The sequence below is a fragment of the Doryrhamphus excisus genome, chromosome 1, assembly GCF_030265055.1.
Source record: "Doryrhamphus excisus isolate RoL2022-K1 chromosome 1, RoL_Dexc_1.0, whole genome shotgun sequence".
NCBI lineage: Eukaryota > Metazoa > Chordata > Actinopteri > Syngnathiformes > Syngnathidae > Doryrhamphus > Doryrhamphus excisus.
In genome coordinates, this window is record NC_080466.1 from 19,064,219 (window position 1) to 19,087,852 (window position 23,634).

The following is a 23,634-nucleotide window of genomic DNA, read 5'->3' on the forward strand; positions in this document are numbered from 1 at the left end:
TTGGGTTTGGCTGTGAATGCTCGGTTTCAGAGGGCGTGGTAAAACTGGAGGTTTGTGATGTCATAGATAGGCTGGCTTCCTTATATGGCCGTGCACTTTTGTTTTTACACCCAGGAAGTGTTTTCTTGGGGTGTAAGGGAAAGCTACATTTCTTTACCATTCCTAATGGTTGGAATGTTAGAAAACAGACCGTTTTCACTGGAAGCACAAAATCCAATGAAATACAGCTGGAATAGGTGCAGATTGTGGAAGATCTAGAAAGCTTTGTGTGCAGGTTATTGTGTGTAGCTCCTCTATAGGAGTCCACAACTCAATACAAAAAGATGAAATGAAAAAGATGATTATTTATCACATACTTTAGATATATTTTTTGCTGAAAATGTATATACATAGTTTCTTTTTTCTTTTTGCCAAGAGCTTAAATAAAGACGTGCAAGGAGACATAAGGGGTTAACCGACAGAGCGAGAGGAGTCTGGATGGGAGAAATGAAAAAAGCCCTTTGGCAACCCTGGGACAGAGGGAACGCTGAACTCATCACAAACTCCTCTCCTGGCATCCGCCACCGCATAATGACCCCCCCTCCCCGACAAGACGGGAATCCCTTTTAATTAAAGTGAAGGCAGATCAGTTAAGCAGATGGATGCCGACAAATATTAGGGGAAATAGAATGTTTAATGGCCTGTGCACTTATCGCCGGCTATTTTCCACGCTCCCGAACTGATAAACAGGACGGGGGGAGCCTTGTTAATCAACCTTACAACCTTTAAAGCCGCACAGATAAGAGAATAATTCGGGATCTTTGTAAATTAGCTGGAGATGTGGCTAAGGCGAGCGGGGCGAGCAGGCAGGAGAATTTCCATCAGTGGAGTAACCTCACCCCACAGAGGAGGAAGGTTGTTTTTTAAGGGGATAAGGATATTATTTGGCTTTTTACTTTCGAGTATATGGAAGACTGAGAACCATACTGTCTCCTATCATTTATCTTCAATTTGTTTGCTTTTTTTTTTACATTTTTTATTGATTGACTTTAATATAATATCTATTCATTATTACAACACAGATGACTAGGATTAAATAAGCTGTGCTTCTTCCGACTCCCTTCAGTACAAGTTAAAATTGTGCAAAGTGTACACAGGTGATGTTCTTCAACGTTAAGCACGACCATTATCATTACTTCATATTCTTCTTCTCAATGTGCTTCAACCCCATTTTAACGCTCGTTCTTATCGTCAGGGAAACGGAGAATCACATGCACGTGGGGAAATAATCTAAAAGGGGGAATTGCCCGCTGGAGGAGGTCACGCAAAGTCAAACAGAGAGGGGCCGTTTGAGGGTTTAGGGTGGAGGTGTGTCCAGCCCCGTCATGTTGTTCATCAGATAAACTGCAGTTCCGTTGAAATTCATGTGACTAAAACAACATTCTGAGAATTTGGTATTCTTATTCTCTTTACCTAAGGTCACACACACATTTGATTCAGATCACAATCATATCATATACAGCATCTATCGTATATATATATATATCACATGGCACTACACAGATATTCTGAGTTTTGAGTTACCGTCAAATTGTGTCTTTCATTTCATTGTGTATATTTGTGAGGATAAGCGGTAGAAATATTTGTGCATAATTGTGCCTGTGAAAGTTTGGTGTCTTTTCCCTTTATATGCCTTAGTTCATGTTTCCATGCCCTTATTTTGTAGTCACTTCCTGTTTTGTTCCATTCAGTTAGCTCCAGTTTTTACATTCTTAGTTACAGGCACCTGCCTCTAATTGCAGGTATCGTTGATATCGGCCAATGTGAAAGGGAATATAATCTAACATTAATTTCAATTTTTGACTAATAATAGGCCATAGTCAAGCACAAAACGGTAATCATTTAATAATTATATTTAGAAAAAAAGAAAATAGCGAGGAACGACTGTATTTCCAGATGAAGCTTTTTACAGTGCTCAGCGATTCCATTTGTATTTTTTATGGTATTTAACTTTTACTTAACTCCGGTGAGAAGGTAGAAACTCAGAATAGAACCGCTGCTCCTCCACAATGAGAGGGCATCTGGTCAGGATGCCTCCTGGACGCCTCCCTGGGGAGGAGTTCAGTGCACGTCCGACCGGTAGGCGGCCACAGAGAAGGCCCAGAGCATGTTGGAGAGACTATGTCTCTCAACTGGCCTGGGAATGCCTCGGAATCCAATGGAGGGAGGAGAGGGAAGTCTGGGTTTCCCTGCTTAGGCTGCTGTCCCCGTGACCCAACCTCGGATAAGTGGAAGAAGATGGATGATTAAAACTTTTACTGAAAATGTGAAGCGTAATCTTTGCAACAGGAAAAGTGTTATTATTAGTATTTCTATTTTTTCTGGCTTCTTGAGAAAAACAGTGGGGGGGACACAATGGATTAAAAGTAATCATGTGGAGAAATGTAGACATTTATCATTGGTGCTTTGGAAGTACAATTTTCCCCCTATAGTCGGCCACTCTGGGGCTGGCAGGTTCTGCTTGAAGCCCAAATGCTGGGCCTGAGGGCCCAGAGTGCTGCCATATGTTAGACCAGGACGATGCCAGCAGCAAATGTGCAGAACAGCGCACCTCCAAACATAAACTCTGTGCCTTGGCAGAGCGTCTGTGCACAGGCCTAGTCAAAAATCAAGTGTTTTGTGTCCGTCTATAAGTCTGGGTGTCCAGTGTGAGACTGCAAACACATTGCACGGCCCATTATTCCTTCAGCGTACACACATGCATAGCACATAATAGTCTAGATATCCATGGAGAACATCCCAGATTACAATGGGTCACACCTGGTTATGCTTCTTCCCCCTCTGCCTGCCCCCCTCACGCTCCAATCCCCGGTTCCCACACCGGCGGCATCTGGAACCTATTGGCGGCAAAGTCACAGCGAGCTATAAAGCCCTCAAATGCTCACAAAAACGCACGAGGGCTAGAACGTCAAACAATGTTGGCCCAACAAGCTGCCAACAGACACAGCGCATCTTGAACCTGAACAAACCCCGCTGCTCGTTTTTTATCCACCATGAACTATTCCACCCAGCTCGCAAGAACCACCTGGGAATGGATTTCACATTTTTACCCCTAAATGGTGCCCATTCTGTCCGAGCTCACTGGGACTCACGCTGATTGTACAATGACGCCGTTTCACAGCATGACAGTAGCCATGTTTACATGAGGAATTTTTCTCTTTCCGGAAAGGAATATTCCAATCGCGTGTCTACATGCGCCGCTATAATCAACCAGAATAGTCAATGGGGCATGTGCAGTAAAGCGTAAACACCAACATCACGTGATACTGACTTCCTCGAGTTTTTCTTTCACTTGTTGGAATAACTCCGTATTTCCAGTTTTTCGTTCGTCCAGTCTTGAAATTTAGTTTGAATCAAAAACAAACTTTCCGCAGCAGTCCAGTGCCGATTGCTCGCCTCCATTTTTTTAAATCGAAAAAAGTCTCAAGCTGCGTGTTACGTCATATCTCAGCATTCGCTGAAAGAACGCACCCAGGAACAGGAAAAGATAAAGTTCAATCTTGTTCATATTTTATAATTAAGCTTGGCACATGTTTTATATAGATATGTATTTTCTTTTTTAATAAAACGGGACTTGTGAATGGCGTATAGAAGGGTTTAGATTCTGTTCCACAGATGGCGCTAGTGCACACGAAAGCTGCTTGCCAACCGCCAGAAACAACAGAAGAAGAAAAACACCACGAAGAAGAACGCAGTCTGACAACTTTCCGATTGAGCGGGTACAAGATACCTCAATCGGATTGGGGAAAGGAATATTCCACCCCTGTGAATCCGATTATATATTCATTCGGATTGGCATTTTTCTTTCGGAATGAGGTGTATACAAAGGTTACATTCTTTCCGTTTGAGCAAATAAACCGAATGGAATTGGAATATTTGGGTCCATGTATACGTGGCTAATGTCAAATGTTAATAACACTTGTCAAAGGGCGTGTTTTTAAGAAGTGTTATTGTAGCGGCAAAGATACTTGGTTAAACATGGAGGACAAGTGAAGGCAAAAGAAACATTCATTCATTCATTATACCGCTTACTAAGGTTGCGGGTATGCTGGAGCCTATCCCAGCTGTCTTCGTGCAAGAGGCGGGGTACACCCTGGACTGGTGGCCAGCCAATCACAGGGCACATATAGACAAACAACCATTCACACTCAGTCAATCATTCATTTTCTACCGCTTTTCCTCACGAGGGTCACGGGGGTGCTGGAGCCTATCCCAGCTGTCTTCTGGCGAGAGGTGGGGTACACCCTGGACTGGTGGCCAGCCAATCGCAGAGCACATATAGACAAACAACCATTCACACTCACTGGTGTTAAAATACCGGCTCCCATTGTATGCTTTTAGTAGCATTACACTGAAATCACATTATGAGTGAAGGGTTAACGACCTCTCACGCCACTCAACTCATGCAATGCGTTGCCTCCATCAGGTCTCGGAGGAATAGTCAAGAACCACTGTCACACTAGCAGCGGAGTGTCCGTCACCGCATTATAATGCTCTTATCGATTCTCCGTATCTGTTACGGAGGCTGGGAACAGCGACCCAAATTTGATATGCTCCTAATGGGGGGGCCAAGTCATCCAAAGAGATGACAGCGGGAAGAAGAAAGCCTTTGTAAAGCGAGCAATTAAAAACAACACTGAATGATGTTCGAGTTCGACGAGCTATTCTTTTACACACTTTCTATAAAAGGCCCCCACCTTTTTTTTTTTCTTTCTGTGGCATGAAATATGTTGGCCCGATGCTGGAGCACAAAAATCTGCACTGGAGCCATTTCAAACCAGCGTTTTATTGCAAACAAATGCTCCCTTTGATAGTCTGCTGCGATCGCCGATAGTTCAATGTTTGTTTGTGCTGGAGGTGAAAAAGATTTGCTAACATTTAGAAGAAAGACAGCCGGTGAAACCCAAGGCAAGTACGCATACACCCCCCCAAAAAATGGTGTTCTTTAATGTCGTGCAGAACCTGGTAATGATTTTCCACTCATTAGTTGGAGTTTGAAGTGTGTGTCGGAAACCTTAGCTGGGGAAATCTGACAAGACAAGATTGTGGTGCGCACTTTCTCCTCCAAGAGCACCAATTTTCAAGGTAACATTTCCACATCCTATTAGTTTGTGGTCGACGTATCAATTGGATACAGGCAGTAGACGCTTTCATGGGGCAGAACAGCATTCTGACCTTGTTGCTTATACGGGTAACATACAGTAGAGCTACAATGGTTGGATAAACACGCCTCTGTCAAGTTTAATTCCTCCTCACGACGACAACCGCAACGGCTTTATTTCATGACAAAATATTGTGAGTGTAAAAGTGCTAGGCTAGACCAAGCTTGCCGTGACTGCTGCCTTTTCACTGTCAAGACTCTACGGCTGGATTTTAACTACATGGCTCAAGTGACAAGTCAGATTATTTTTGGCTCCTACATGGCACAGTTTGGTAACGGATCATGCGTTAAACTGGATATTCTAAGGACAAAATCAGGCCTTTCAAATGTAGCTGTCAAATTCCCATGTTTGACCGTTTAACTATGCAAAGACAATTAGCCGGCAAATTATGTAGCAGTGAATGACGTGCTTGACGTTGAATACACTGGAACCACGGTTATTCATTATTTTTTCTAGGATTCACTTTTCAACTAAAAATTATTGCCAAAAATATGTCTTGGTTGCTTTTCATACCGTACCCACAGAGTATTGATGCATTGGAAATTCTGATAATACTGAGGCTGGTATCAGTGATCTGATACTCATATGTTCTGCAAACTTATTAGCTTATCACTTAATGAAACACATTAGGTATGAAACATTTAAGTGTGACAAACATTCTAAAAAAAGAAACCAAGAAAGGGGTAAACACCACTGTAAATAATGTAGTTATTATTATTATTAAATTATACTCTGTTGTGTTCTAATGTGGAAAGACGAGGTGGGAGGTTGCAATTCCTTTGCCGACCGAAGGGGGCGTTTATTTCCTCTGCGAACTGTGCACAACAAACAAAATGTACAGCAGCGTCAACACACACGTTTCCTCGTCCTCAGCAGTTCAAAAGGCGAATAGAGTCTTTATGAAAATTAAATAAAACAATAAAGGGATCCACATACCTGTGCCCGACAAACAGCAGCAGCGTCAACACACTTGACAGCACACGTTTCCTACAAAAAGAAAACCACATAAAAAAACGAACTCCTTAAAACTAACTTATCTAACAACAGTAACTTTCACAATGTGTCTTTACATGCTGAATATAATATAAGCATAAGCACTGGGGTGAAACGCGTAACATATTCACACTTACAATGAATATACAGTGAACCATTCCTGTCACCGACTAGCTTACCTCGTCCTCAGCAGTCCAAAACGCGATTGAAGAGAAGCGCGCCAGAAAGGCCGGAAGTGACATCATCACGATGTCAAAGTTCACACAGCAAAAATAAGTGCAAATAAAATAATTGACGATATACAAAAAATGTATATAGCGACAAATACATACAAGAAGTGAATTATTTGAGAAATAAAATTATGTACGTAAATTAACACAATAAATTACAATAAGATAACAGACTCAGCTTATTTCCTGTGATGGCTATTGTCTCGTCAATATTACTGACACCTAGCGACTATTGTAATATACTACTCTACTGTACCTTTTGTAGTTAAAGAGAGACTCACGATGCATTCAAATTGCTTCATTTACAAGCAGATAACACATATCAGTGAACATACACATACACACAGGAGCTGCTGTCGGCCACTCTCCACACTGCTAACTTATTGCTAATTAAGGCTCAGCTATCGTCAACTCTAGCAAGCTGATGTCACACACATCATTTCCTAGGTCCTGTTTCTTAAAGGCACAAACAAGTCACAGGTAATGGATTTCGCTTCATATAACATCTTCTGAATGTCTTATATTTGTATTTTCATTTGTTTAGCCATTTTTATCCTTGAAAATGCTTCATTTAGGCCATGAATATATTGAGTTAGCGCACCATGTTCGAAACGCGATGTAGCGAGGGATGGCTATGTGTATACCTGTACAACTGTTTTAACTTTAAACAATTAATAGTGTAGAAATATTTCATAACTGGTACTAGTAGTGTATTCCACAAACAGTTGTATTGCCAGAGAATATATATTTCATGAATCTGTGTTGCCTGGTATCATATGGGTAAGAACGGTTTGGCATCACCCATCGCGGGTATGGGAAAGGCTTCATCTTTAAGGACCAAAACTATATTTGGACGAAAATCCAATGAAAAACGTGTTTTTGAAAATGTCTGTGTACATGTGGACATGGTAAATCCAGCCTAAATTAGGTGTGACGGGTGGATTGTTAAGGGATGACCCTTTCCATCTTCACCCGGTTCTCCCTCCACACACACAAACACACACTTTATCATGGCACATACACACTCCTACGTTAAGCCTCCATAAATCTGATAAGCCACCCGGGTGGCTTCTGTGGCCAATCCGTGCAGAGAGCACCATGGCCAGTATCAGACGAGCCGCAAAGCCCTCGTCAAGGGGGACTTCAAAGTGCCGGGAAGGGCCCGGAAAGCCAGACCCGTCTCTCAGTGCCAGGGTGATGTCATTATCGAAGTCTTTTCTGCGCTATCCTCGGAGTAAGTTACCATTGACAGCATCAGACCCCTGACCAGCTCCCCTGTGAGGATTGATGACTTTGAAGCTAAGAATCATTCTTTGTCCTTCTCTCGCTCCTTTACCTACAACTTTAATCCAAACCTCCTCCCCCCTTCTCGCCAGCCTTTGCTAACACGCTAATTACGCTTTTTTAGAGGGACAGCAAATGCAAACATATGCTAACTCCCGTTGCTCGCTTGCCCCTCCTCAGCACAGTGGAGAAATAATGATGGTGGCGGGGCACAGCGGCATCCGCCTGCATCAGCACCGCTAAGGAGCACATCTATTGCTCACATCCTCCATCAGCACTTAGTGGACATCTGTGCAGTGCCAGCTCCCTGCGTATGCCACTGTGGCCGGAAGATAAACGAGCATGTCCTGTCCGTGTACTGTGTGTGTGTGTGCGTGTGTGTGTGATGCTGCGAAACATAGCCTGGGTGGATGGACAGATGTGGAACAGTGGAACCTCTAATGTCCAATAGAATGCTGATTAACCTCAGATTTCTTTATATATACTGTATATACAGGCATGTTGTTTGCTCTGCTAGTACATTTGTTTTGGTCAAGTGCCAACACAATGCTCCAAACTGTTGTGCACCAAACAAGCGGAAAGGCAGTGGTCTCAAACTTGTGTCCCATAGGTCGACCATACTGTGTTTTTGGGCCCATACTTGATCTGTAAGCAACAATTTATCAGCGTCCTAACTGTTTATTTTGTGCAAGTAAGCGGTTGTCTCTGTAGCTTTAGTATTTAGTATTAGCCTTAAGTATTTTTAAATATGACTAGTCCTGCAAAAAAAATGTAATGACCGCATTTCCACTACCGATGTTGTGCCAAGATTGTCTGCACTTAATAAACGCAGACCGACGTTACCCCTCTTTGAGTTCATACACGCCAAGTCAGGGGTTTCCAAACAGTAGCTTATGAGCTACCGGTCATGCCTAGCCACTTTTCAAGTAGTTCTCCAAAGAGTTTATTCATTTTTTTATTAACTCCTATACCCACAAAACTAGAAAGTGGGGTTCGGCAGTAGTCCGGAAGTCCTCAGGAGCGCTTGGGAGTGTGACCAATTACATAGGAATGTTTAGAGCATCATGGGTGAATAAATTAAAATAGATCGTTTTGGGAAGCCATAGCAATGTAGCTGGGATAGGTGCAGATTCTGGAAGATCAGCAAAAAGGATGCAGAAATGACAAATGTGTACGAGAAAATGTGTTGGAAGTGTAATTCCTCTGCTCTCTTTTCCCTATCCCTCTGTGTGTGTGACAATAGCACTCTTTAAAAGCATATTTTAGAAGCTTTTTGTGAAATCTGAGGTGGTAACTATAGTAGACTATAAAAATAAGTTAAATATTCAACCCAGCAGACATTTTGGTTTAGAATATTTGAGTTATGTTACATAATATATCAAAAAAGCTGACCAGTCAAGTCCTTACTTTATGCATGTGTTCTTTGTGTGAACACTCAGCAAACCCTGTAAAGGTGTGCACCAAATACCTTTATTTTTGGCCCAGGACCAGAGTACCAAACAGAACTGATGACAGATAACCAATACCAGGCCTCTATAAACTGATTATAATACATAATAGATGTGATGGTTATGTTTTTCCAAATTACAGATTCCCATGTAAAAAATCGATTTGGAAAAATTTTGGAGAAAAGGTGACGCAGAAGAGGGGAAAATATCAGAGGTGGTAGTGAGGAGCACACACTGGTCAGCATACTTTTTCAATAAAGTTGTCCAAATGATTTCATAGTGCAACGAATGATCCGCTCTGTTTTCCACTGCAGGGGGAAGATGATGAAATGAAGATGACAGAAAGGTGACAGGAATAACCGAAAGCCCACGCTCGACTTTCACAGTCTAACGTTATGATTCACATAACAAAACTCCAATGCTCCAAAAAAAAAAAATCTGTGTCCAGCACCGACCGGACTGGGGGAGATGAGAGAAGGCGTGTACTAGTAAGGGAGGGATATAGCGCTATTCCCTGGGTAACGGGCCTTGGCGAAGGAACTGAGAGGTGTTTTGGCTTGTGTTGCATTCGGGGAGAGTGCAGTTCTCCCAGAAGGAGGCTATAAAAAGACAAAGGAGACAGGAGGCCATGTGGAGAGACTGTTGAAAGGGAGCAAAAACACCCACTCCTAAAATCCCACCACAGCCACCATCACACCACCACTGGGAAGGACACACATATCAAACAAACAATACAAAATCACTTCTATGCAAATGCTAAATTCCTATCTGCAACTTTTTTGTCTTGTTCGGGGAATAAAATCATTTTCTGAAACATGACTGGCCTAACAGTATTGGATGCACGTTGGCCACACCTTCAAGCATCAGGAACAGTGACAACTCATCACTTCTCTCCCCCAGACTAAAATATGTTTGTCCGGGGAGTTCTTTGTACGACTTCTTTGTATTTGCACACAAACTCTTTCAAGAGGCTTTTCCAGCACCCATTTGTTCGTTTAATATCATGTTCATAGATAGATTGATTGATTTAGAACTGTGAACATAAATGTGCTACACTACTATTATGTAAAAAAGCACAAATTATGACAAAATGACTTGTAAACACACATGTTTGGTTAGCAAAAGCACTTTGCACAAGAAAGAAAAGCCCCTGAGCTGTTTACAGATAACTAGATTATTTTCTTGTTGATTAATCTGAAGCTTGTTGTTTCGATTAATCGAATAATCAGTCAAGCCTGAGATGGACCAAATTAATATGAACCAAACAAACAATTAGTGGCAAAAACAAAAGAGTGAAAAGCAATAATCATTGTTTTCCTAAGTCAATGGTAATGGTTTTATTTCATTTGAACATGCATCAGATTACAATTGAGTGCATCCCATAATCAGTTCACAGTTCCACATGTCCAAAAGGAGTAGGAAGAAGCAAAGCTTATTAAATCCTACCCCTCCATCTGGTACTTTTACAATCAGTAACTGTTACATTTGTTCACTTCCTGCTTTCCATAATACAGTTTAAGTTGTTTTATTTAAATAATGTACCTTGTACCGAAGTACAAGGTGATATGACAAACATCAACTGCTTGTATTGTTTCTTGAATTGGCTCATCGTTGTGCATTGTTTGAGGTCCTTACTCAATCCATTCCATAGTTTGATTCCACATACTGAAATGCTATGGCTTTTTAACGTAGTCCTAGCATATAAAAATGTACTTCTTCCCTGAGATCATATTTCTCCTCTCTTGTAGAGAAGTATTGGATGACATTTTTAGGTAATTGGTTATTTTTAGCCTTATGCATTATTTTAGCTGTTTGAAGATGAACTATATCAGCAAGTTTAAGTATTTGTGATTTTAGAAATAAGGAGTTAGTATGTTCTCTGTAGGCGGCATTATGAATTATCCTTACTGACCTTTTTTGCAGTACATTTATCGAGTGAAGATTATAGTTATCACCCCATATTTCTACACAATAAGTAAGATATGGTAGAACCAGAGAGCAATAAAGAGTGTGGAGTGATTTCTGAGTCGAAGCTAATGTGTGTGAATATCTAACACAAAGATAGGTCTGCTTTCATGGATGACTAAGAAAATTCAACAAATATTCACATCTGAGAGGCTAAAATCTGAGGAAAGTGTATTTACATTTTTTAATTAAGCTGAAACTTTGTGAGGAGCAATGCAAGGTAACATCGTTGAAATTAGGAGGGGAAAAGATGCTGCAAAGCCAAATGCCATAAATGCCACAAACATATCCACCTAATCCACCTGCAAAAAAAACCCCTACATATCGAGATGGAGAGCCTTTGACAGTCAACACTCACTGAGGCGTTTGGTCGGCAAAGTAAATACAACACAACAGCGCAAAAATGGTATGCGTTCACAGAAAGTAATCACAAAAATTCTGTTCTTTAACACAATTGAAGAGCCAGCATTTCAAGAAATGCTGCAAACATTAGACAGTGTGAATTGTCCAAAAAAAAATCTTTCACAATCAGCAATTCCACAAGTTTACAGAGTGTTAGATGACACATTAAAGGAAATATTTCATTATTATGCTCTTCTGAAGAGGCGAGAAATGTTAGGTGTGGATCCATGCATGCATCCAGAACACATTGTTTCCTGAAGAAGCGGGGGGGGGGGGGGGGGAAGACCATGTTCTGTGCACATCGGACTTCAAATGTCTGAACACTGAAGTAAAAAAAAAAACAAAAAAAACTTGGCTCTTCTTTGTGGACAACAGGCATAAAATGTCTGCCTGCATTCCTGCTGCAACACAAATCAAAATGAAACTGAATCCAAAGCCCGTCTCTGCTTTTACTTTAACTCCTGTCTTGGCCACCATCGCCGCCCAACCATGGGCATCGGATCCAGGGATGGGATTGAAAGGGATGAGGTATGAAAGGCCATAGACCAGGAGAAAAATGGGATGTGTTAAACTCCATTTTGAATATTTACAATCTGCTCTTCTGGATGATTGCCTGGGGGAATGCATTCCCCATGTGAGGGCTGTCCTTCTCGGAGGGGGGAGCGCATGGGTAAGGTGCAGGAGGGTGGTGCCTTAAGTTAAAAGACATTTTCCACAAATGTTTAGGGGGGAAGAGCAAAGCAGACTCTTTAGTTTAACCTGGGAGGTCTCAATAACCCCCCCTTGCTCTCCTACATTTATGATGGCTTGTATTGAATTAGCTACAGAATGTGCTTACACTAATGGTACTGTGCTTGGGCTCTCTATATAGATATACGATATAAGTATATAAAAAATACGAGAGGTTTGTGTTGAAAAATTCCCACAATTCGAGTCACCAATTGCCATTTAAAACCATTGTTTTAAAGGGACGGTATGCATTTGTATACATTTTTCCTTCATTCATTGAATTCACTCTGGACTGGTCGCCAGCCAATCACAGGGCACATATAGACAAACAACCATTCACACTCAGTTCATACCTATGGACAATTTGGAGTCAATTAACCTAGCATGTTTTTGGAATGTGGGAGGAAACCGGAGTACCCGGAGAAAACCCACACATACACGGGGAGAACATGCAAACTCCACACAGAGATGGCCAAGGGTGGAGTTGAACTCGGGTTTCCTAGCTGTGAGGCCTGTGTGCTAACCACTAGTCCACCGTGCAGCCACATACGTTTTTCATTCATTCATTCATTTTCTACCCCTTTTCTTCACGAGGGTCACGGGGGTGCTGGAGCCTATCCTAGCTGTCTTCGAGCGAGAGGCGAGGTACACCCTGGATTGGTGGCCAGCCAATCACAGGGCACATATAGACAAACAACCATTCACACTCACATTTATACCTATGGACAATTTGGAGTCGCCAATTAACCTAGCATGTTTTTGGAATGTGGGAGGAAACCGGAGTACCCGGAGAAAACCCACGCATGCACGGGGAGAACATGCAAACTCCACACAGAGATGGCCGAGGGTGGAATCGAACTCGGGTCTTCTAGCTGTGAGGCCTGCGTGGTAACCACTCGAACACCGTGCAGCCACATTTGTTTTTCATTCATCCAAAAATATAACATTACCACCACAGGCTAGCATATGTTACCAATAGTGGTTTAAAAGAACCAATTGTAGATAAAAAAGATCAATATTTTTCAGTTACAAATTAAACTGCAGAAAAACGGTCCTAATTAGGGCCCAAATAAAATAACAGGCACTCATTGGTCAATGCATTCTATGGTAGCTAACATTAGTAGTTAAAGAGGCGGGCTATAACACTGGCATTATGTTGGTACATATATTGGCATGTTGGCAAACTCCAGGCAGCTGGAGGAAGACGCTGCATCCAGTCCCTTTAACAACAGAGCTGCAGCAGGTAACTAGCACATATGTGCCCAGAAGGGGGGGATGTTGTGAATCGGTAGGAGTCCATGGGCCTGGCACTGCCTGAGCCCATTCAGCGCTGGAGAAATCCTTTATAAGCCCATTAGAGTGTGAATTTTACCCATCAAATGCAAGTGCCTGGTAGTACCAAACGCTTGCAGAGGTTTTTGTTTTGTTGTTTTTACTTTTTATTGCAGTTTGAACCCTTCCTTAGGTGCAGGGTTGTGTGGCCAAGCTGTTAGCCATTACACTGACAGCCGTGCACACATCTCTACATCTGGTCCTCTGCAGCTCGCACACCCCACGCCAATTACATATTGTTGTTCTTTTCGACATGTAATGTTTTTCATAATCAGATAATTGCTCGACCCTTCAAGCTAAACCTGAACACATTTTGTTTCTCTCCGTGTGTGTATGTATGTGCTCTGAAATTACGTGCCAAAACTGCTTCCTCAAAACACAATAGCGAGGATTTTTTGCTTAGCTGCGAGGACATTATGTAAGAATTTCAAATGAATGAATGAATAATGGGGAATGGATAATTACTGGAAAGCTTCAATGAAATGTGTCCACATGCAGAGGGAAAGAAGAAACACTCCATGACAAGAATCCGTCAGTTTCTAAATACTTGCATATGAAAAGAGCCACAAAGCACAGCAAATGCATCGAAAAGCCCGATGAGGGCAGATCTCCTGATTTGAGTCATGTGGATGCATATTATTACGTCTTCCAATCAGGCAGCGTTTGTTCTGCAATCACATCTGCAGAAGACCACAGCATCAGCTTTTTAGCCCCCAAATACACCCCCACATCCTCTTAAGGTATAAACATTAGTGTTGGATGCTGCATCAAAAGCCGGGAGTGAACCCATGATCTGTCTTTAACAGACTTTAGCTTCTTGTGGGGACAACGTGGAATCTGACAATCCATGATTAAGGCCTTATCCGTCTCATTGTAGCTCCAGTTCAAATGTGGAACTAAATTACATAGAGATTAAATAAAAACAAATACGCAAACTTATATTGTAAAGTATTAAGGCAGGGGTGGGCAAACTCCAGCGCAGGGGCCACATGCGGCTCACCAAGTATTTGAATCCGGCCCGCTAGTTGCTTTCTAAGTATTTCAACTTTTAACATACAAACTAGCTACAAGACTTGCAAGTTGGATGTCTTATTTAGTAAAAAACAACAACAACATAACTGTAAAATTAAATTACATAGTTTGATGTGGTATGATGTTTAAAGTGCTCCTGAAAAAGGGACATGGGAACGAAATAAAAATTTATAAAATAAATATAAATTAAAAAAATTTAATTGGACAAATAATTCAAGGAAAATTATAAGCATAAAATAGTGTGTGTGTGTGTATGTGTTAAATATATGTTCTGGCCCCTCGGGTCAAAATATTTGCCCACCCCTGTATTAAGTTGTTACAATTCAGGTTCATCCTACAAAAAACAAAAAACTTTGACCCATTGCCATGTAGGACGTCTTATGCTAAGAGTCCACTGGGCCGGCACCAGTTGGTGCCAGTTGGTGCCAGTTGGTGCCAGTTCGCACCAATGTAATTTGCTGTGGCGGGCGCCTAGTGTCGCCAATAAGGTGTCTCGTAGCGTGCAGTGGCTTAAACTGCCTCCCAACTGGCACGTGGTGGCCCCATAACGGCAGCAAAATTTGAGTTTGGCTGCAAGAAAATTTCAAAATGTTTAAAATCTTCATCACGCCACTAGCATCAAGCAATCGGTGCCAAGTGTCCGCCAAGTGGAACCAAATGTCACAAACAATCCGCCTATTGGAATCCACTGGAATGTAACGGCGTGAGCCAAGTTGCATCAATGATGCTAGGAGTCCACTGGGCCGGCGCCAGTTGGCAACAGTTTGCGCCAATGATTATGTGATTGGCGTGTAGTGGCTCGCTGTGGCGCCAAACCGGCCTTGGCGCTAATGCACCGTGCCCAGGAGATGATGGTGACAGTTTGACCCTGGACCTGACTAATTCAAGTCCCGTTGTTTCTGATGGGGAAAATAATGGTTCTAAATTGGAGGTCGGACATTATCCAGGAAAAAGTAGTGCTGTCTTAGTGGACTAATAATAAAATATGCTGGGTGCCCCCCCCCAAAAAAAATTTGACATCAGGCCAATAATTTAGGCAATTCTTGTCGAATGAATCTCACATTTGTACAGAATGTATAGAAACAGATTTAATGTTTTATTTTTGTTATGGGGGCTGCACGGCAGACGAGTGGTTAGCGGAGACAAGGGTTCAATTCCACCCTCGGCCATCTCTGTGTGGAGTTTGCATGTTCTCCCCGTGCATGCATGGGTTTTCTCCGGATACTCCGGTTTCCTCCCACATTCCAAATGTCCATAGGTATGTATGTGAGTGTGAATGGTTGTTTGTCTATATGTGCCCTGTGATTGGCTGGCCACCAGTCCAGGGTGTACCCCGCCTCTCGCCCAAAGACAGCTGGGTTAGGCTCCAGCACCCCCCGCAACCCTCGTGAGAAAAAGCGGTAGTAAATGAATGAATGAATTTTTGTTTGAATGTTTTAAGGTTGAGCCATGTCGTTCACTCCCGAAAGACGTTTACATAGCAAACCCTGGGCTTTGCTATGTTTACGTACCACCATCTTACATAAGTATAGGTCTCCTGTTAAAGAAATCATAACACAAATGAGGCTGAATTTGTATCAAAATGGGCTTTTTATAACAAAATAAAGCATTGGATGTAAAAATGTATGCCAAAGCTGTGTCGTCACAATCAAACAGACGAGTCGTCGACTATTCTAACAACCCTATAGTTTTCAGTAAGGCTATAAAGTTGCCATGTCACGGCAATGTCACAAGACCAAACTGTTAACAAAAGTTAAAACTAATGTATTTTTAATGTAATGTAGTATTTGTTAGCAAGCTACAATGCTGCTTTCTGGTTCATGAAGGCTGACAGCTCCATTAATGACTATAGTAACTGACTAAAATACATTCCTCCATCCGCACCTTTATCCAGATTTCGGCTTCTTCAATTGGTTAAATCACACTGTTAATCATCACATGCTATTTGCTGTGACAGAGCTTTTTTTGCCTCGCGGCTTGATAGAACCCCCCAAATTGAATTAAACAGTAAATACTGTTTGTGTTTTTGTCACAACTTCCTGTTTACTAGAAGTCCCAACAGAGGGGGGTGGGGCTTGTCTTGGAGCGTTTGCTCTCTCGCTCACATCCCTCGGTCTCTCACTCGTATAGAGGACAGAAACGATGTCTACTTTATGCTTCACAGATGAAACGCATTAGCAAATGCATGGCGAGGGACACTGAGGGAAGGAGTGGGAAAAAAAAAAATCCCTCTTCATCAGTTCCAAAGACATCAGCATTTTTTTGCAAATTTGCAATTAGTCTTAAGGGCCAGTGTAAATTAGGTCTCTTGACAAATGAACTACCAAGAAGGGACATGAAGTTTCAATAAATCTGAGAGGCTGCTCAGGGCATTGGTGTCCTCTCCCTCCTCAGCATCAAGAGAGGGGTCCCAACAGGCAGCAGAGAAAGGGGGGCGTGAGGGGGAATCCACCCAACACGCCCAGAGAGGAATATTTCCCACAGGGAGTCGCACGCCCAAGTTCCTGCCTCACCCCTCTCAAGGCTTCATGAGCAAAAGTGGAAAAAACTTACTTCAGGACGGGGACATGGGAAGTGGGGAGTGGTCAGAAGACTTGCATTAGTGTCTGTGTCAACTAGGGGTGAAACGTTACATGTACACTGGTCTGTATGGAACAAGATTTCTCATTTGAATATGTAAATAAGTCAATTGGAGAGGCTAACTAGTTAGCTCAGTAGCTTATTATTCCAGCGGTGGCCATGTCTTATGTCAGTTGTTGTCATACTGTAGCCTGCACAGTGGGATGTTAACGAATAATAGCAGTGTAAAGGTGGCAATAATGGTGTTATTTATTATTATTCCGTTTATTAATATTGAATCCAAGTTTGCGGGAATTGACTTATTGCGGTGGAGTCTGGAACCTGGAGCCTATCCCAGCTGTCTTCAGGCGAGAGGCAGGGTACACCCTGGACTGGTGGCTAGCCAATCACAGGGCACATATAGACAAACAACCATTCACACTCACATTCATTGGAGTCACCAATTAACCTAGCATGTTTTTTGGAATGTGGGAGGAAACCGGAGTACCCGGAGAAAACCCACACATGCACGGAGAGAACATGCAAACTCCACACAGAGATGGCCGAGGGTGGAATTGAACTTGGGTCTGCTAGCTGTGACGCCTGCGTGCTAACCACTTGTCCACTGTGCAGCCCCATTTGAGGTTTATTGTCCAAAAACTAAAGAAGTAGAAACATGTACAGTATGTTGTATAAAAACAAGTTCAAAATATTTTCAGGGTGTGTAAGAAAGAATATTACAGTCAAAAGTATTATATACAAACAGTATTACCAGGATTGGTTCAAGAAAGCAAAATAAACATGTGAGTACAGTACACAAACCAAGGCACATTTTTTGTGTACATTTTTGCTATCAATCGAAAAACAAGCATACGCTATTTTAAGTTCCACAGTACATTTTTTAACATAATATTTGATTTTATTAGAGAATTATCTACAGTCTTTTTGCAGTTTGTTATGTTATATTTTAAATATGATTAAAGCTATGTTTATGTTTTTCATATCGGCACCATGCTAAAATAACATGTAAAATAAAATAACATCATGTAATGTTGGTCATTTTACCAAAGGTAAAAATACAATTATTGTTAAAAAAAAAATCCAAAGACTTCGGCCATTATTTATCACCAACGATTAACCGAACTATACCATGAAAACCGAGGTACACACCGATTATGGTGTACCGTTACTGTCTCCATGCCTAACTCCATGGATGAGACCACTTTAGAGTGAGAGTGCCGTGGTCCCATTCGGGGAAAGTCTAGAGTTGCATCTCATCAGTGTTTAAGCGTATTAAAAGCAAGTCTGCCGTGTTGCTGATTTGATCTGGCGCCTCCATGGAAAGACATCAAATGTAAGGTTTTTCTTTTTAAAGACTGTGCAAGTCTCTCTGCGCCAGTATTGATGATGCATCAACTTACACATTTGGCTTCCGAAGACCTTTGAACAAGTATGACAGTTAATGGAATTGGCCGAGGATCGGGTTCAAATGGATTCCTAGATATTGTCCATTTAATCCGATTGAACAAAATAACACGCCGCAATAAAGTGCTGCTTAAGGTGGAAGAAACGCATTTCAAAATGCGGGGAGGCAACGTAATGACAAAGCGAGGGAATGTCGGAAGGGACTGCGAATAGCATTAAAGACCCATTTGTCCGTATTACCTGTATGGAAAGGAGCGGAGACATTCCGTGTGATGGAACAGCGCCGAGTGAGAACAATAATGCGGTGGCAGGAGGGGCGGCTTACAAGGTTACACGCAGATGCAGCCCTGAGATTGAATTGCTAACAGTCTGGGGTACTTAGAAAGTACAGGTGGAGACATCTGCCTCATGTTACAGCGTGATGCTGTATGACAGTATCATCTTATACGCAATATAGCTATCTGTACTGTCCTCAAAGAGCTTATAGGTATAGTATCTTATAGTACAGCCCTCACATTTAGAGTAGTCAGAGTACAGCTTGTAGACCAGAATGCATTCATGATCTGGTACAAATTCAACACACAACCAGTATTGTCTAAATAACACAAGTGAGCATCAAGATAATTTGTTAGCATCCTGTTCAAGTGCCACAGTTCATTGGGGGGGGGGGGGGGGGGGGGGGAATGGATTCCAACTTGTGATGTTCCGAAGCAGAAATTGGACGCCAACATAATTTTTCCAACATAATAACAAGCCTAAACACACCAATATAAGTCGGGACTTTGAAGGTGATGGAGTGGCCAAGTATGCATCCTCAAGCAGCAAGGTGTCTAACATCCACCAGCTCCACTAGTGATGTCATTATGGAAGAGTAGAAGGGGATTCCAACCTGTGCAGCGCTGGTGCATTCCATGCCTAAAAGCACTGAGGTAGTACATGTGAAATATTCACATTTTTTGAACATGAGCAGTTACTCACTTGTGTTGTCAGACAATAATCATAATTTTTTTTTAATTAATAATGTCTCTGTGATAATTTAATACTTGTAGTATTTAAGATACTGTATGTCCAGTTGACCGAGTGGCCACACAGCTCGGAGACCCGAGTTCGATTCCACCTTCGGCCATCTCTTCTTCATTCATCTTAACATTTTTGGCATTTTCATGTGCAAAATATTGAGGGTAATCTGCTTTTTTAGAACCAACCCTGGTAATACTGTTTGTATATAATACTTTTGACTGTAATATTCTTTCTTATACACCATTAAAATATTTTGAACTTTTTATACAATATACTGTATATGTTTCTACTTCTTTAGTTTTTGGATAATAAACCTCAAAAATGGGGCTGCACGGTGTTTGAGTGGTTAGCGTGGAGGCCTCACAGTTAAGAAACCCAAGTTCAATTCCACCCTCGGCTATCTCTGTGTGGAGTTTGCATGTTCTCCCTGTGCATATGTGGGTTTTCTCCGGGTACTCCGGTTTCCTCCCAATTTTCCAAAAACATGCTAGGTTAATTAGCGACTCCAAATTGTCCATAGGTATGAATGTGAGTGTGAATGGTTGTTTGTCTATATGTGCCCTGTGATTGGCTGGCAACCAGTCCAGGGTGTACCCCGCCTCTCGCCCGAAGACAGCTGGGATAGGCTCCGGCACCCCCGCAAACCTTGTGAGGATAAACAATAGAAAATGAATGAATGAATGTTTTAAAAGTTAGCACGGAGGCCTCACAGCTAGGAGACCCGAGTTCAATTCCATCTCTGTGTGGAGTTTGAGTGTGAATGGTTGTTTGTCTATATGTGCCTTGTGATTGGCTGGCCACCAGTTCAGGGTGTACAGCTGGGCTAGGCTCCAGAACCCCTGCAACCCTCGTGAGGATAAGCATTAGAAAATGAATGAACAAATGAATGAATGAATGAATGTCCAGATTGTTTGACGAGTGTGAATGCTCTGCGCCGTGGCCAAGAAAGGTCAACAAGTGAATGTTGCATTTATGTTTCCTTCCACCTGTGTTCCCTCCAATCAATCAGCTCCCTCGGGGTAAACATGTGTCACAACAAGTGAAGTCAGGTTGAAGATGTTGTGCGTCTGCCCAGAAGGAAAGCAACAAGGGAGGCAGCTTAAAAGATGGAAACTCTGGGAACAATATGTTGAATAAAAGATAAAGCATGTTCTTGTCGGTTCTCTTGAGGAAAGTATCTGCAGTCCTGCATGCTCTCATTGGCCGCCGCCGCGCTGAGTTGAGCTGCTGCTTGTTTTGTGCAGACCAACTATTGACACAAAGGAAAGCTGATAATTAAATTACACGTGTTGCGGTTGTGCTGAGATACTTGCAATCGTTTGCACGTGTGGAGGGAGGAAGAGGGGATGCATGCTCTGAGCACGTTGGACTGAAATGAAAAAAAACAAAACATTAATGAATAAAAAGCAGCCCACAAGCTGTTAATGATGAAGTTGTAAAACGGAGGAAGTTGGTGATTCCACTTAGGACGGTTTTTCCAGGTTTTGATCATTTTTAAAGAGGGGAAACATCCAGAACTATATCAGGTTCCTTCCAAAATATCATATCTCTTCTCATTCAGGTTTATTATTACATCTAAATGATGGAAATGGAATTTTACATCCCGTGAAAGACTTCAGTTTAACTCATGTTAAACATGTATTGTGCTTTTTATTTGGCTTTTTTGTTTTTTTTGGTAACAAAAATGCATTTTTTGCAGAATTTTTGTCCATCATCCACAATCCTCATGTGAGCCTTGAACCTCCAAAAATCTCCAACAGTGTTTTATCAGTCTATATATGTACATTCAGGGTGGCACGGCGGTCAAGTGGGTAGCACACAGACCTCACAGCTAGGAGACCAGGGTTCAATTCCACCCTCGGCCATCTCTGTGTGGAGTTTGCATGTTTTCCCCGTGCATGCGTGGGTTTTCTGCGGGTACTCCAGCTTCCTCCCAATTTTCCTAAAACATGCTAGGTTAATTAGTGACTCCAAATTGTCCATAGGTATGAATGTGAGTGTGAATGGTTGTTTGTCTAAATGTGCCCTGTGATTGGCTGGCCACCAGTTCAGAGTGAATTCAATGAATGAATGAAAAATGTATACAAATGCATACCGTCCCTTTAAAACAATGGTTTTAAATGGCAATTGGTGTGAGGTGTACCCCGCCTCTTGCCCGAAGACAGCTGGGATAGGCTCCAGCACCCCTAGCGACCCTCGTAATGATAAGCGTTAGAAAATGAATGAATGAATGTTAAGTATGTTAGAAGCCAATGCATTTTAACCCGCAATTAAGCGGCAGTGGTTGGTTTTCCTAATGGGAACTCCAAGGTGTCCATCATCCGTCATTGTAGCATTGATTTGTTGCCATCATTTTTGCAAACTACCATCCCATTTTCCGACAAATGTCCTCCATGCACACCACTGAGATGTGTTCTGTGGGAATAGTCCACGTAAGGTGAGCAGTTCTTTGCACACAAACGCACCCAGAGAATGAGACTACATCATCAAATGTCTCCAGACCATCTCAAGTGAATTTGCATGATGCCCCTGTCTCCCTTAACTTAACAAAGGCCACTTAAATGCGACTAACAGCCCATTTCTGGAGCAGTTTAGGGATAAAAATCACTCACCGTCTACCCCCCCCCTCCGCCACGACTCTGTGCTTCGACAGTCCAGTCCCTGTCCTAATTGAGTCAGCTCTCCCGTGTTGCTCAGACCTTATCGTATCACGCTTTCTAATTGAGCCGCGCTGTTCGTGAAGACAATGCGCCAGGAGCTTGACAAAAGTTATTAATTTTCACTTTGTCCGAGGCTCTGTCCCAATTAGGTCCCCTGGCTGGGGCCGACAGGGCGGCTAACGCGATTACAGGACAAGCTTATTAGTCTGTAGCAGCGTCGAGGAGCGGGAAAAGGACCCCCCTAAATGAGAGCACACACACACAACCTAGACGGTGATTACCGTAGATGTCGGTCGGCGGCTCGCTGGGAGCGTTCTATTCTGGTCCGAATGCGCTCTGCACACCATTAGTTTAACCGTGCGCTCTTATTTCTGATCACTCATTTTAAGTATGGCAATAAAGCCACAAGAAAAAGTCGGGTTTGGGTAGTAATAAAACAGCCTTCAGTGTCCCGAATACAAGGAAGTGAACTCGGCAGCAGTGAAGGAAGGCAACAGTCCCAATTGAATTGGATTGCGGGCTTGGTTAAGGAGAAAAACCATGTGAGCCCGTGCACAGGCAAAGTTCATCACACGCCAGCAGCAATGGCATCAATCCAGATCTGGCGCTCGGCCACGTCACAGTGAACTTGGAGGTGATTTGACAAGCTCCAGGGGAAACCAGTCGGCCCAATTAAGTATCACTGCCCCAAGTCCATCATAGTTTAAGTTTACTTCTGCTCAGGTTGTTCTTTACTTTGTGTAGCCGGCATGAAAATACTACCACTGCTGAGCTGCTGAGTTTGAGTGATACTCGCTTGTTTGCATTTTCCCCTATTATGCAAATTAGATCTTTAATTGATGTTCTAATAGTAATGTCCCTAGAGCACAAAACGCGGGAAAAAACATTTTTCATTATTTTCCTCATGTGATTGCTACACTTTTGAGACAGGAGGAGCCTTCAAACGGCCGCTGTTGACGGACATAGTATTTGCTAGATGAGCCTGTCCCGTGTGTCCCATCCTTGGCTTCACTACACATCTTAAAATAAAGCCTGCAGCTTTGCCAACTATACGTCAGTTAGCTACACTCAACCACCGTGTAACCTTTTCAAAGTCTTCATTTTGTTTTTCTCCAGCCAATCAAAGATGGAGATGCTAGCGTGATGAACACATGGCCAGACATTTTCCTTCAGGATCTTTTGGTAGACAACAGAATTCAAGTGACGGTTACTATGGTACCCATTATGTCATTATATGCTTATATCACTTTGTATTTTGGTATGTGTCAAAAAATGTTGTTTTTTTTTTTTTTAATTAAAATTATATTAGGAAAGCAGGAAGTGAACAAATGTAAGAGTTACTGATGGTAAAAGT

The 23,634-nt window shown here is 42.3% G+C and overlaps 1 protein-coding gene and 1 long non-coding RNA gene across 4 annotated transcripts in view; one reads left to right on the top strand and one right to left on the bottom strand.

The window, feature by feature from the left end:
* cntln (centlein, centrosomal protein) overlaps positions 1-23,634 on the bottom strand; it is a 377,543-nt gene that overhangs the window by 308,975 nt on the left and 44,934 nt on the right. The window contains exons 1-2 of one of the 3 annotated variants that reach the window (XM_058066901.1): positions 6,374-6,405; positions 6,138-6,188 (exon numbers count right to left, since the gene is read on the bottom strand). The gene's annotated coding sequence lies outside the window, so the exon portion shown is untranslated. The other 2 variants (XM_058066911.1, XM_058066919.1) reach the window with 2 other exon arrangements.
* LOC131125460 (uncharacterized) lies at positions 6,624-9,880 on the top strand. The gene is made up of 3 exons (XR_009129032.1): positions 6,624-6,904; positions 9,299-9,393; positions 9,471-9,880. It is a non-coding gene; the product is annotated as an uncharacterized LOC131125460 (long non-coding RNA).